The sequence below is a fragment of the Coenobita brevimanus genome, chromosome 2 (genome assembly GCF_032717465.1).
Source record: "Coenobita brevimanus isolate Jiangsu-jjx chromosome 2, ASM3271746v2, whole genome shotgun sequence".
Classification (NCBI taxonomy): domain Eukaryota; kingdom Metazoa; phylum Arthropoda; class Malacostraca; order Decapoda; family Coenobitidae; genus Coenobita; species Coenobita brevimanus.
In genome coordinates this window covers 20,042,413-20,058,572 of record NC_136955.1, presented here as the reverse complement: position 1 = coordinate 20,058,572, position 16,160 = coordinate 20,042,413, and the positions used below count along the sequence as shown (strand labels likewise).

At 43.9% G+C, this 16,160-nt stretch overlaps 1 protein-coding gene across 1 annotated transcript in view; it reads left to right on the top strand.

The window, feature by feature from the left end:
* Positions 1 to 16,160, top strand: part of LOC145391768 (uncharacterized) — an 88,352-nt gene that overhangs the window by 51,971 nt on the left and 20,221 nt on the right. The window lies entirely within an intron of this gene.

The following is a 16,160-nucleotide window of genomic DNA, read 5'->3' as shown; positions in this document are numbered from 1 at the left end:
CTCATCGATTTCCATACACCAATGACTAAGTTATTAAGTCGTGAGAATTGCTCAGTTCCATCACATGAAAGCAAAACAATTATATCGGTATTCATGTGACGCATCATAAGATTTTGTTTTTCTTTATAGGAGCTTTATTATTTTATAGTACAAAACAGTATGTAAAGTCGAGCCGGAAATAACCAAAAGACAACTACAAACCACGAGAGGGTAACACAAAGATCTCAAAAAACACTAGTCTTGTTCTAATTAATTCCTATTGCAGTAGAGATATGAGGCGAGTTTGATTCGAACGTGCCGTCAACCTGCTTATGTCTGGCTTCTTTTCATATGTCTATTGCCAGACTCCTCAATCCCGTAAGGGGTGGCCACAAACAAATCGCCTCCATGTCGCCCTGTCCAAAGCCATATCACTTCTTTTCATGTGAGTGGTAAATACAAGTGAATACATTACCGTATTTATCTGTTAGAGGCAAACATTGGGAAATGCCATGATTCTGCTCACATAGGTTGGCTTTTAGATTTTTTTTTCCTCCTTGAACAGATATGAATGGAATTTGCTTTTTATGAACGTAAGTTTTTTTTTTTTTCTTTTTAAGACTTTCTCTGTTATATCTCTACTAGCCCTTGGTACCATATTATATAATGGTTACATAATGGTAGCGATACCAAACACAGTTGATTAGAATTCTTTCAAGTTTGGTTCGTAGATCATGTTTTCATTATTATTATTGTTATTATTATTATTATTATTCTCTCCGAAAAGGAGGGTATGTTTTCGCCCCTGTTATGTTTGTTTGTTTGTCTGTTAGCAGGATTACTTAAAAACTAAAGGAGAGATCTGGACTAAATTTTGCGGGTAGATAGTCCATGTTCCAGGGAACAATCGATTAAGTCTTGGGATCGAACCGGATCTTATTACAGCTTCTGGATCCGGAAAACACTTTTTGCGAAACCGTAATCAGTGATGAGAAAACCAAATCCATTACGAAGAGTGGTTTGGAAAATATGTTGTCCTTGTCGAAGAGATGCGCTCCACTGAGTGCCCCTCTAGTTCAATATTTTATTAAGCTCAGTAAATCCCCCAAACACACGATATAAATGATAAAACACTGGGCATTACACGTATTATAAAAATGTCATTAAATACATTAGTTTTGTACTGTGAACAAACTGCCGCTTCGACCATGCAATTATCATCAATAATAACAGAACATCATTGATTTAAAAATTTAGCCATGAAACTTTTGCCACATTTAAATTTACATTCCCGTTGCTGTTTGAACACCAGTTGCCATGATTTTTTTTTTTTTTTAACACCAGGCTGAGCTGTGTGTGTGCTGTATGCTGTGAAAGCTTTAATTAATCGGTTGAAATAAACATGAGGGAAAAAACATGCCAACACAAATGTATATAAAAAGGGGGAGATTAGTTTTTGCACATAACATACATCTATTGAACACTGATGACAGTAAAAATCAGTAAAAAAGAAACAATCAAGTGAATTACTAAAGCAAATCTATGCGTGGCTGAGAAAACTGCAGGCAACCACTGATATCTAAGACGTAAATGAGGACACTGTAGGTCCCCTTCATTCCAGGAGTCTACTGCGCAATAAAAAAATGAAAAGTCGTATATATTGCAATTTCTTCAGTCAGATAAATGCAATACTTACAAAATACAGGCAAGAAAATTACGAGAACCTCCGTATGTCTCATGGCAACAAGTCACACGAATAATTTTATGTGTTATGGAGTTGTGTAAATGTGTCATACGGCTGGAAATAAGTCCGTGGTACAGTTATCTCCTAAAGTTTCTTTAGCCATGTTGTACCTCCCTGCAAGATGTGACACAGTCGTTGTAGTAACGGCAACGTCGCAGTAGTAGCGTATTTGACGACAGACGCGTGTGGCAGTAGGGAATGCCAGACATCATAATAGTAAATAAATAGAAGAGTAATGAACACATAACCAAAGCTAACAATAATGATTAGTATATATTCATTAATACACAATAGCAATAGGAATGTAAATACAAGCATAATGATATCAAAAATATATCATGAAGGTTGTTGCAGGTTTAGTCATCATACCTTAGGCTGCGTACACAGAGAAAGCAGGTTGCCTGCGCGCTGGGTTCCAGCGCCGACCCGCGCTGGTTACCTGCACGGGTAGGTGTTCACAAAGAAAGCAGGTAACCAGCTCCGACCCGCGCGACGTTAAAGGGACAAGGACCTAGTAATAAATTTGAACATCATTGTTGATTGTTTCTTTCACTTGCTTTTGTAGTCCACTGACTAATGTCAACAAAATATTTTTGTGATAAAGCTTCAACTATCAACCTACACAATCAGGACCAGATTCACACAATAAAATGCTATTTTGCTTACCTTCAAAATCTAATTCTTTGTTTGTTTCAGCCCACAGTTTATCCGTTACATTTCTGTTTGCATGGAGCTTACTCCTTTTGACCCATAATGGTGATCGCTCAAAAACTTTGGCAATTAGGAGCTCAACCTCAATCTTGCTCTCCAGTCTGTACACCTCTACCCACGTCTACCAGCGCGGGTTGAGCAGGCAAGAATGGTCCGAGGATTCCGGAAAGCGGGTTGAAGCAGGCTGCTTGCTCCGACACGCTCGAATCCACTTCTTCTATGAACACCCCCACTTATTTATATGGGGTGCGTTCCCAGAGAAAGCGGATGCATGGTCGTGAAGAGGGTAGACGTGTTTTTCTCTGCGCTCTTCTCTAGTTTTCAGGGCTGCCTTACCGGCATTAGCTTCTTTTTTTTCACCCTTCTGGTGACGTTTAGGTTTAGCTAGTACTCAGTTACCTCCCCTCCCTGTTAAGTCTTGAACAGTAGGTGTCTGTTCAAATAAACTGAGTTTACCTTTGCTTATCACCCACGGAGGGTCCCCCCCACTGATCGCTCTGGGGCGTGAAGAAACACGGTCGGGCCTCCCTGGAGTGGTTTGAGAGGGCAACCTCAGACTTAGGTGTGTGGTCCCCGGCTGTTTGTCCTTTGCTTGTTTTCTCCCCTTCTTCCCACTTCCCCCGCTAGGGGGGAGTGGTACTATGGAGGACGCCCCTACTGCCTCCCCCCCCCTCAGGGGGGGAGGTAGTCCTGACCGACCCCTGACTGATCAACGGACTGACAGGCCCCAGACAGAACGGCCCCAGACTCGATTGCCTCTGGACATATGTGTAAATAATGCTGAATTTGTTCTCATCCATGCTCTAGGTTCCACTCCCTTGAGCAGTCTCAATCCCTTCATGATTAAGAAGGTTATTGATGGCTGTGCTGGGGAGGTGGAACAAGTCAAAAAACTTGCGAACGGAGACCTCCTTGTAAAGATTTGCAATTCTTCCCAGGTTAAGGACTTGCTGAAGCTGCGCAAGTTTCATATTTATGATGTCGAAGCCAAGATCCCAACTTCCATGAATTCCTGCAAGGGTGTCATCACTTGCAGGGATCTCATGGTGATGAGTGAGGAAGAGATCATAGAGGAACTTGCTCAGCAAGATGTAATCGATGCCCACTTCATAACAAGATATTCGGAAGGTGTCAAGACGAAGACAGCAACCATTGTTTTGACTTTCGGTAAAGTGTCACTGCCTAGCCAAGTAAAAATTAGTTATGAAATTGTTCATGTGCGGCCATATATTCCCAACCCTTTCCGTTGCTTGAAATGCCAGATGTATGGGCATGGTTCAAAGACTTGTCAGGCTTCCCAGCCAGTGTGTGGCAAGTGTGCAAGCCAGGGTCATGATGCGGAACAATGCACATCTGAGACGGTCTGTTGCTTCCACTGCAAGGGCGCTCACTCCACTTCCTCTAGGGATTGTCCCAAGTGGAAGGAGGAGAAGGAGGTCTGCACAGTGAAGGCAACGGAGGGCATTTCCTACTACGAAGCTAGGAAAAAGGTGAAGGAGTTGCATGCAACTCCCACGCCGAATAGGTCCTATGCTTCGGCGGTAATGTCCCGTCCTGTGATGTGCTCTGTAGAGACCCAGACTGACCCTGTCTTTCTCCCTCCTGCCACTCACAGTACCTCTCCATCTCGACCTCCTGTCCGCTCCAACTCTCTCACTGACATCCCTAAGGCTTCAACGTACTCTCAGGCTGCTGCTGCCTCTCCATCAGTACTGCCTAAAGCGAAACCCGACAAGTCTAGTAAAAGTAACATGACCACCCTCACAAAGTCTCGTCCTCACGTTCTTCCAGTTCCCACTCCAGCGAGGGAGAGGAAGGTTAGCTCTTCCTCGGGGGGGTCAGGGAACCTCGTAATTGACGATAATATGGAGGTTTCCGTGAACAAGCACTGGGATAGGTCCCCCGGTAGTCGCTCGCCTACCGGCAGGAGACAAAAAAAGACAAAGCACACTGGCCCCCAACGAAAATCTTAAACCGTCGCTTTCACTGTATTACAGTGGAATTGTAGAGGTATTGGGAATAAGTTACACAATATAGCAATCTTGCTTTCTATACACAGGCCAGACGTTGTTTGTTTACAGGAGACGCGCCTGGAGGATCACCCTGATCCTCCACAGTTCAAACACTACCACTCGTATAGAAGATATGAAGGTCACGGAGTTGCCATTTACACCCACAAATCACACCCACAAACGGAAGTGATTCTAAATTCTACTCTGGAAGCGGTCGCGTGCAGAGTAAAATTTAATAACACGTATCTGTCTATTTGCTCTCTGTACTGTCCTCCACATGGCCCCATTGATAGTGATGCTTTAAATTCACTAGTGGAACATCTGCCTGGAAATAAGTTAGTGTTGGGCGATTTTAACGCTCATCACTATCAATGGGGTAGCTTGAGGATTGATGGTCTTGGGGAGCAAGTAGCCGACCTAATACTACAGTCCAACCTCTGTCTTCTGAACGATGGTAGAGCGACTCGTGTAGATGATCGTACTGGTAACTTTTCGGCCATTGACTTATCTTTGGCCTCCCCTGGTATACATCAAGATCTCTCATGGGACCCTTACGACGACTCCTTGGGAAGTGATCATTTACCCATCTGTCTTTCTTATACACGCGACATCATTTCGGACCCTCCACCTCCAAAATTTAACTATAAGAAAGCAGATTGGGGATCCTTCTCAAGGATCGCCAATTTAGATATATCTGGGGAGACCATAGATGTTAAGGTCGAAAATATAACTACTTCCATATTACACGCAGCTGAGGCTGCTATTCCCAAGACTTCTACAGTTCATGTGAAGCATAGAGCACATTGGTGGACGCCGGATTGCCAACAAGCATTAAGAAAACGCAATAGGAGATACAGGATTTTTGATAGTCAGCCCACTGAGAAAAATTTTATTGCATACAAACAGGCACGGGCTGAGGCAAGGAGAATAATAAGAAGGGCGAAACGTGACTCCTGGCGGTCCTTTGTGTCCACGGTGACTCGTACGACACCATTACGTAAAGTCTGGTCCACCATAAGAATATTAAATAATAAACGCCCATATTTCCCCATTACCACCTTGCAAATAAATAATAACATCTATGACGAGCCCGTGGACGTTGCTAACATCCTCGCCAGGAGTTTTTCTCATGTAAGTAGCTCAGCCAATTATGACCCGCGTTTTCAACATCATAAACGCACGGCTGAGCTACAGATATTAGACTTTGCCACAGAAGACGTAAACTCCCCGTACAACCAAGAGTTTACGCTAGATGAACTGCTCCTTGCCCTTAAATCCTGTAAAGACACCAGCCCTGGACCAGACACCATCACGTACGGTATGATCCAGCATCTTAATCAGGACAACCTGATTAAGATGTTAGCATTGTACAATGAGATTTGGGCGTCTCGAACGTTCCCAAACTCATGGCACTTTGCGCACGTCATACCGATACCCAAAGAGGCTGGTCGTCTTATGAATCCCACTTCATTTCGTCCTATTGTGTTGACTTCTTGTCTATGTAAGGTCATGGAACGAATGGTTAACAATAGGCTTCTTTTTGTTTTAGAGTCGAAGAATTTGTTAAATGATCAACAATGTGGCTTCCGTAAATACAGAAGTTCACTAGATCATTTAATGAATTTGGAGCATTGTATTGCAGAGGCATTTGCCAATAAAGAATTCATGATAGGGGTGTTCCTGGACATCCATAAAGCCTATGATATGACCTGGCGACACGGTATATTAATGAAGCTCTATGCTTATGGTTTAAGAGGAAATTTGCCTGTTTTTATTTCAAATTTCTTAAGGGACAGAACTTTCTCTGTCAAATTGCCCCGTAACGTTACATCGGATATATTTATCCAGGAAAACGGGGTGCCACAGGGAAGTGTGCTTAGTCCTACTTTATTTAGTATTATGATCAATGATATTCTGTCATCAGCTCCCATCCCGAGGAATCTTAAATACTCACTCTACGCTGACGATTGTGCAATATGGCACTCTTCCCGTAATGCACAATTTTCGGCTGGGCGGATTCAAGCAGCCCTTGACTCCGTCCACCAATGGGCCTTGCAGTGGGGATTTAAGTTTTCCGTACGTAAGTGTGCCGCTATAGTTTTCACTAATCGTAACGTACCTAATTTGTGCTTAACTTTGGATAATCAGGCGGTACCTTTTCAAAATTCTGTAAAATTTTTAGGAATACATTTTGATCGTAGAATGAATTTTAAACTTCACGTTAATACTTTGCTTGCTCGTTGTGATAAACCGTTAAATGTCCTCAAGTACCTAGCGGGTACTACCTGGGGTGCCGACAGAAAATCTTTATTAATGGTGTATAAGTCCCTTATTCGATCAAAGCTAGACTATGGCGCACAGGTGTATGGCTCGGCATCTGATGCCACGCTGAAAGGATTGGATGTGTTACAGAATAAATGCTTGCGAATGTGTCTTGGAGCTGTACGGTGTACCCGTGTGGCTCGTATGGAAGTGGAGGCGAATGTGCCTCCCCTCCGTATTCGCCGTGACCATCTGGCCTTGTCCTACGGCATAAGGACATTAAGAAAAAGTAATATCGGCAATGTGGCCTGTACCCCCCTGCGTCAATACCACCACCTTCTGCGGGGGGTGCGTCGGCCACTTGCCGCTCGCCTCCACTTACTGACTCAGGAGCTTGATGTGGACCCCAGTGACTGTGACAAGTTGGTGCTTAAAAATATAGCGCCTTGGGAGCCACCCGGCTTTACATTCGATGTTACATGGCTCCCAGCACCAAAGGCCAAGGCGCCGGAGGCGGAGGTCCACCACTTGTTTCGTAACATCATTGTTCGTCACTTGGGGTCCCATCAATTGTACACCGACGGCTCCAAGTCGAGTGAATGTGTGGGTGCAAGTGTGTGGTCGACTGAATGTGCCCTCAGGTATCGGTTGCCGACTCATACATCTGTGTTTACTTCAGAACTTTTTGCTATTGACAAAGCCATAGACTATGCTCTCAATTCTAGGCATGACTCATTTGTCATATTTTCAGATTCAAAATCAGCCCTTCAGGCAATTGCATCTTGCACTACGGACTCTCACGAGATCCAGGGCCGCATCGTTAATAAGTTGCATTCATGCAACAAGTCATTCACGCTGATCTGGGTGCCTGGTCATTGTCGTATCTACGGCAATGAGCAGGCTGACTTACTTGCAAAGTCGGCTGTAGAGCTCGAGGAGACTTGGGACGTTCCTCGTGATCTACGGTCGAGTCTCTCTCTCGGAAAGAAATCAATAAATCTTCTGTGGCAAGGTCAGTGGACCAGACTAAATATTCCAACTTGTAAGCCGTACCTGGGCGACTGGGACACTGCCAACCGTCCCAGTCGCCTAGAAGAAAAAGTGTTGGGACGGTTACGGCTGAATGCCACCATTTTAACCCACATAAAACCATATATGGAAAGACGCTTCCTACCGCACTGTGACATCTGTAATGCGGTGTTATCTATTAGTCATATCATCCTGCTCTGTCGGCGATTTATTCGTGAACGTGCTTCACTTATAAATTACTGCGGCGCAGTAGACGTCCCCTTCACCCTTTCCACCATCCTGGGTGATGGGGACATTGTTATGACTGATAAATTGATGGCTTTCTTGAGAGAGACCGGACTGATCAGAGTGATGTGACTTTTTTACTGTGTGGTTATGATTTTTATGAACAGTAAATATGTATATATTGTAATATTAATTAGGGTTGACAGTTAACATATTTTAAATAGTTCCTCCTCCCACCGATCTATTTCTAATATAGATGTCCCCTACATTAAGCCAAGTTCCTCGCCTGACAGTCACCAGCTGATGAGTGCAAGTGTGCAATATAGGAAGGTATTGGGCACTTGCAGTCGATGGTAGTCTGCTGGGCGAGGTTCTTCACTTTTTGTACAAATTATGTAAATACATTATATTATCTTGCTTAAGTTATTCTAATTAGGGACGACAGCTGACGTATATGGAAATGTTCCTGACTCGTCTGGTTCCCTTTCATATATTGATGTCCCCTATATTAGGTTGTGCCTCGACTGACAGTCACTAGGTGATGAGTGCAGGTATGTCATGTAGAAAGGCATTACATATCTGCAGTCGATGGTGTTCTGTTAGTCGAGGTATTTTTACCATTAGTGTAGGTCTAGCTATTTGTCTCTGTAGGATTTAGTATAGGTTAGCGATTTGTCTGTTAGGTGATTAGTTTTAGGGTCTTTAGATTAGTGTTCCTTTATAATATAAGGTATAAAAAATAAAAAACCAAGAAAAAATTAAAAACAAAATAAAAATACAAAAAAAAAAAATAGATAAATAAGATTAAAATTATTATATATATATGTACGTTTGCATGAAAGTGTGTCTGTATGTATGCATGGAAGTGTGTGTGTGTGTGTGTGTGGATGTATGTATATATATATGTTTGTATATATATGTATATATGTTTAAATGTATATACATATATATATACTGTATATACACGGCCTTAATAACCAGGGGCTTCGGCCCCAATGGTTGATAGGCCGGAAAAAAAAAAAAAAAAAAAGAGAAAGCGGGACTTTGATGCATGGTCGTGAAGAGGGTAGACGTGTTTTTCTCTGCGCTCTTCTCTAGTTTTCAGGGCTGCCTTACCGGCATTAGCTTCTTTTTTTTTCACCCTTCTGGTGACGTTTAGGTTTAGCTAGTACTCAGTTACCTCCCCTCCCTGTTAGTCTTGAACAGTAGGTGTCTGTTCAAATAAACTGAGTTTACCTTTGCTTATCGCCCACGGAGGGTCCCCCCCACTGATCGCTCTGGGGCGTGAAGAAACACGGTCGGGCCTCCCTGGAGTGGTTTGAGAGGGCAACCTCAGACTTAGGTGTGTGGTCCCCGGTTGTTTGTCCCTTGGTTGTTTTCTCTCCTTCTTCCCACTTCCCCCGCTAGGGGGGAGTGGTACTATGGAGGACGCCCCTACTGCCTCCCCCCCCCTCAGGGGGGGAGGTAGTCCTGACCGACCCCTGACTGATCAACGGACTGACAGGCCCCAGACAGAACGGCCCCAGACTCGATTGCCTCTGGACATAAGTGTAAATAATGCTGAATTTGTTCTCATCCATGCTCTAGGTTCCACTCCCTTGAGCAGTCTCAATCCCTTCATGATTAAGAAGGTTATTGATGGCTGTGCTGGGGAGGTGGAACAAGTCAAAAACTTGCGAACGGAGACCTCCTTGTAAAGATTTGCAATTCTTCCCAGGTTAAGGACTTGCTGAAGCTGCGCAAGTTTCATATTTATGATGTCGAAGCCAAGATCCCAACTTCCATGAATTCCTGCAAGGGTGTCATCACTTGCAGGGATCTCATGGTGATGAGTGAGGAAGAGATCATAGAGGAACTTGCTCAGCAAGATGTAATCGATGCCCACTTCATAACAAGATATTCGGAAGGTGTCAAGACGAAGACAGCAACCATTGTTTTGACTTTCGGTAAAGTGTCACTGCCTAGCCAAGTAAAAATTGGTTATGAAATTGTTCATGTGCGGCCATATATTCCCAACCCTTTCCGTTGCTTGAAATGCCAGATGTATGGGCATGGTTCAAAGACTTGTCGGGCTTCCCAGCCAGTGTGTGGCAAGTGTGCAAGCCAGGGTCATGATGCGGAACACTGCACATCTGAGACGGTCTGTTGCTTCCACTGCAAGGGCGCTCACTCCACTTCCTCTAGGGATTGTCCCAAGTGGAAGGAGGAGAAGGAGGTCTGCACAGTGAAGGCAACGGAGGGCATTTCCTACTACGAAGCTAGGAAAAAGGTGAAGGAGTTGCATGTAACTCCCACGCCGAATAGGTCCTATGCTTCGGCAGTAATGTCCCGTCCTGTGATGTGCTCTGTAGAGACCCAGACTGACCCTGTCTTTCTCCCTCCTGCCACTCACAGTACCTCTCCATCTCGACCTCCTGTCCGCTCCAACTCTCTCACTGACATCCCTAAGGCTTCAACGTACTCTCAGGCTGCTGCTGCCTCTCCATCAGTACTGCCTAAAGCGAAACCCGACAAGTCTAGTAAAAGTAACATGACCACCCTCACAAAATCTCGTCCTCACGTTCTTCCACTTCCCACTCCAGCGAGGGAGAGGAAGGTTAGCTCTTCCTCGGGGGGGTCAGGGAACCTCGTAATTGACGATAATATGGAGGTTTCCGTGAACAAGCACCGGGATAGGTCCCCCGGTAGTCGCTCGCCTGCTGGCGGGAGACAAAAAAAGACAAAGCACACTGGCCCCCAACGAAAATCTTAAACCGTCGCTTTCCCTGTATTACAGTGGAATTGTAGAGGTATTGGGAATAAGTTACACAATATAGCAATCTTGCTTTCTATACACAGGCCAGACGTTGTTTGTTTACAGGAGACGCGCCTGGAGGATCACCCTGATCCTCCACAGTTCAAACACTACCACTCGTATAGAAGATATGAAGGTCACGGAGTTGCCATTTACACCCACAAATCACACCCACAAACGGAAGTGATTCTAAATTCTACTCTGGAAGCGGTCGCGTGCAGAGTAAAATTTAATAACAAGTATCTGTCTATTTGCTCTCTGTACTGTCCTCCACATGGCCCCATTGATAGTGATGCTTTAAATTCACTAGTGGAACATCTGCCTGGAAATAAGTTAGTGTTGGGCGATTTTAACGCCCATCACTATCAATGGGGTAGCTTGAGGATCGATGGTCGTGGGGAGCAAGTAGCCGACCTAATACTACAGTCCAACCTCTGTCTTCTGAACGATGGTAGAGCGACTCGTGTAGATGATCGTACTGGTAACTTTTCGGCCATTGACTTATCTTTGGCCTCCCCTGGTATACATCAAGATCTCTCATGGGACCCTTACGACGACTCCTTGGGAAGTGATCATTTACCCATCTGTCTTTCTTATACACGCGACATCATTTCGGACCCTCCACCTCCAAAATTTAACTATAAGAAAGCAGATTGGGGATCCTTCTCAAGGATCGCCAATTTAGATATATCTGGGGAGACCATAGATGTCAAGGTCGAAAATATAACTACTTCCATATTACACGCAGCTGAGGCTGCTATTCCCAAGACTTCTACAGTTCATGCGAAGCATAGAGCACATTGGTGGACGCCGGATTGCCGACAAGCATTAAGAAAACGCAATAGGAGATACAGGATTTTTGATAGTCAGCCCACTGAGAAAAATTTTATTGCATACAAACAGGCACGGGCTGAGGCAAGGAGAATAATAAGAAGGGCCAAACGTGACTCCTGGCGGTCCTTTGTGTCCACGGTGACTCGTACAACACCATTACGTAAAGTCTGGTCCACTATAAGAATATTGAATAATATAGGCCCATATTTCCCCATTACCACCTTGCAAGTAAATAATAACATCTATGACGAGCCCGTGGACGTTGCTAACATCCTCGCCAGGAGTTTTTCTCATGTAAGTAGCTCAGCCAATTATGACCCGCGTTTCCAACATCATAAACGCACGGCTGAGCTACAGATATTAGACTTTGCCACAGAAGACGTAAACTCCCCGTACAACCAAGAGTTTACGTTAGATGAACTGCTCCTTGCCCTTAAATCCTGTAAAGACACCAGCCCTGGACCAGACACCATCACGTACGGTATGATCCAGCATCTTAATCAGGACAACCTGATTAAGATGTTAGCATTGTACAATGAGATTTGGGCGTCTCGAACGTTCCCAAACTCATGGCACTTTGCGCACGTCATACCGATACCCAAAGAGGCTGGTCGTCTTATGAACCCCACTTCATTTCGTCCTATTGTGTTGACTTCTTGTCTATGTAAGGTCATGGAACGAATGGTTAACAATAGGCTTCTTTTTGTTTTAGAGTCGAAGAATTTGTTAAATGATCAACAATGTGGCTTCCGTAAATACAGAAGTTCACTAGATCATTTAATGAATTTGGAGCATTGTATTGCAGAGGCATTTGCCAATAAAGAATTCATGATAGGGGTGTTCTTGGACATCCATAAAGCCTATGACATGACATGGCGACACGGTATATTAATGAAGCTCTATGCTAATGGTTTAAGAGGAAATTTGCCTGTTTTTATTTCAAATTTCTTAAGGGACAGAACTTTCTCTGTCAAATTGCCCCGTAACGTAACATCGGATATATTTATCCAGGAAAACGGGGTGCCGCAGGGAAGTGTGCTTAGTCCTACTTTATTTAGTATTATGATCAATGATATTCTGTCATCAGCTCTCATCCCGAGGAATCTTAAATACTCACTCTACGCTGACGATTGTGCAATATGGCACTCTTCCCGTAATGCACAATTTTCGGCTGGGCGGATTCAAGCAGCCCTTGACTCCGTCCACCAATGGGCCCTGCAGTGGGGATTTAAGTTTTCCGTACGTAAGTGTGCCGCTATAGTTTTCACTAATCGTAACGTACCTAATTTGTGCTTAACTTTGGATAATCAGGCGGTACTTTTTCAAAATTCTGTAAAATTTTTAGGAATACATTTTGATCGTAGAACGAATTTTAAACTTCACGTTAATACTTTGCTTGCTCGTTGTGATAGACCGTTAAATGTCCTCAAGTACCTAGCGGGTACTACCTGGGGTGCCGACAGAAAATCTTTATTAATGGTGTATAAGTCCCTTATTCGATCAAAGCTAGACTATGGCGCACAGGTGTATGGCTCGGCATCTGATGCCACGCTGAAAGGATTGGATGTGTTACAGAATAAATGCTTGCGAATGTGTCTTGGAGCTGTACGGTGTACCCGTGTGGCTCGTATGGAAGTGGAGGCGAATGTGCCTCCCCTCCGTATTCGCCGTGACCATCTGGCCTTGTCCTACGGCATAAGGACATTAAGAAAAAGTGATATCGGCAATGTGGCCTGTACCCCCCTGCGTCAATACCACCACCTTCTGCGGGGGGTGCGTCGGCCACTTGCCGCTCGCCTCCACTTACTGACTCAGGAGCTTGATGTGGACCCCAGTGACTGTGACAAGTTGGTGCTTAAAAATATAGCGCCTTGGGAGCCACCCGGCTTTACAGTCGATGTTACATGGCTCCCAGCACCAAAGGCCAAGGCGCCGAAGGCGGAGGTCCACCACTTGTTTCGTAACATCATTGTTCGTCACTTGGGGTCCCATCAATTGTACACCGACGGCTCCAAGTCGAGTGAATGTGTGGGTGCAAGTGTGTGGTCGACTGAATGTGCCCTCAGGTATCGGTTGCCGACTCATACATCTGTGTTTACTTCAGAACTTTTTGCTATTGACAAAGCCATAGACTATGCTCTCAATTCTAGACATGACTCATTTGTCATATTTTCAGATTCAAAATCAGCCCTTCAGGCAATTGCATCTTGCACTACGGACTCTCATGAGATCCAGGGCCGCATCGTTAATAAGTTGCATTCATGCAACAAGTCATTCACGCTGATCTGGGTGCCTGGTCATTGTCGTATCTACGGCAATGAGCAGGCTGACTTACTTGCAAAGTCGGCTGTGGAGCTCGAGGAGACTTGGGACGTTCCTCGTGATCTACGGTCGAGTCTATCTCTCGGAAAGAAATCAATAAATCTTCTGTGGCAAGGTCAGTGGACCAGACTAAATATTCCAACTTGTAAGCCGTACCTGGGCGACTGGGACGCTGCCAACCGTCCCAGTCGCCTAGAAGAAAAAGTGTTGGCACGGCTACGGCTGAATGCCAACGTTTTAACCCACATAAAACCATATATGGAAAGACGCTTCCCACCGCACTGTGACATCTGTAATGCGGTGTTATCTATCAGTCATATCATCCTGCGCTGTCGGCGATTTATTCGTGAACGCGCTTCACTTATGAATTACTGCGGCGCAGTAGACGTCCCCTTCACCCTTTCCACCATCCTGGGTGATGGGGACATTGTTATGACTGATAAATTGATGGCTTTCTTGAGAGAGACCGGACTGATCAGAGTGATGTGACTTTTTTACTGTGTGGTTATGGTTTTTATGAACAGTAAATATGTATATATTGTAATATTAATTAGGGTTGACAGTTGACATATTTTAAATAGTTCCTCCTCCCACCGATCTATTTCTAATATAGATGTCCCCTACATTAAGCCAAGTTCCTTGCCTGACAGTCACCAGCTGATGAGTGCAAGTGTGCAATATAGGAAGGTATTGGGCACTTGCAGTCGATGGTGGTCTGCTGGGCGAGGTTCTTCAATTTTTGTACAAATTATGTAAATACATTATATTATCTTGCTTAAGTTATTCTAATTAGGGACGACAGCTGACGTATATGGAAATGTTCCTGACTCGTCTGGTTCCCTTTCATATATTGATGTCCCCTATATTAGGTTGTGCCTCGACTGACAGTCACCAGGTGATGAGTGCAGGTATGTAATGTAGAAAAGCATTACATATCTGCAGTCGATGGTGTTCTCTTGGTCGAGGCTTTTTGAATATTAGTGTAGGCCTAGTTATTTGTCTCTTAGGATTTAGTATAGATTAGCGATTTGTCTGTTAGGTGGTTAGTTTTAAAGTCTTTAAATTAGGTATTTTGTTTATAAGTAATATAAGGTTAAAAATATAAAAAATAAATAAAAATAATAAAAATAAAACTACAAAAAATAATAAAATAAAAATTATTATATATATATGTACGTGTGCATGTAAGTGTGTATGTTCATATGCATGGATGTGTGTATGTATGTATGTATATATATATGTTTGTATATATATGTATGTGTCAATATATATACATATATATATATTTGCCTTAATGACCAGAGGCTTCGGCCTCAATTGTCGATAGGCAAAAAAAAAAAAAAAAAAAAAAAAAAAAAAAAAAAGAGAGAGAAAGCGGGTTTGCCCGCGCGGGTTACCGGCGCCGACATGCTTCAAGAATTGAACCATACAAACAAGTGGGGGTGTTCATAGAAGAAACAGGGTCGAGCGTGTCGGAGCAAGCAGCCTGCTTTAACCCGCTTTCCGGAATCCTCGGACCATTCTTGCCTGCTCAACCCGCACGGGTAGACGTGGGTAGAGGTGTACAGACTGGCAACGGCGCGAAATTGTGGAGATCGCGACACGCCAGTAATATGCAGAAATTATTATTTTTTTTTTTCGCCTTTTTTATCAGAATCGGTCATTGTGGACTCAGGATCGGTATGGAAACAAAGATAATGAAATGTAAACATTTTGCGATGGAAAGGCTATTGGTTATTCCAGCAATTTTTTTTGCAGGAATAACTAATATAACTCCTTTTAAATAACTCCTTTTTAAGATCGCAAAAAAGATGATGATATTCTCCAAGCTGTTCTCTCTTGCAGTTTATTTCATGTGTTGCTATTTTTTTCCTTTTTCTTTGGGTGAACACTGTCAAGCAACATGAACTCATCAGACGACGAGCTTGACATCTTCACTGTATGCCTGGTAGATCACATCTGACTGCGACCTTGTCCCTTTAACGTTTCCTCGTCCCTTTAACGTTGCACGGGTCGGAGCTGGTTGCCTGCTTCCTTTGTGAACACCTACCCGCACAGGTAACTAGCGCGGGTCGGTGCCGGAAACAAGCGCTCAGGCAACCTGCTTTCTCTGCGTACGCAGCCTTAGACACCCTTACCAAACCTTAATGTCAAATCTGTGGTGTTAAGGCTGTTTCTGGATCTCGCTGTGGAACAGCTCGAAAACCTTTCTGAATAGTAAAACATATGGAAACGTGATGATCCGCAT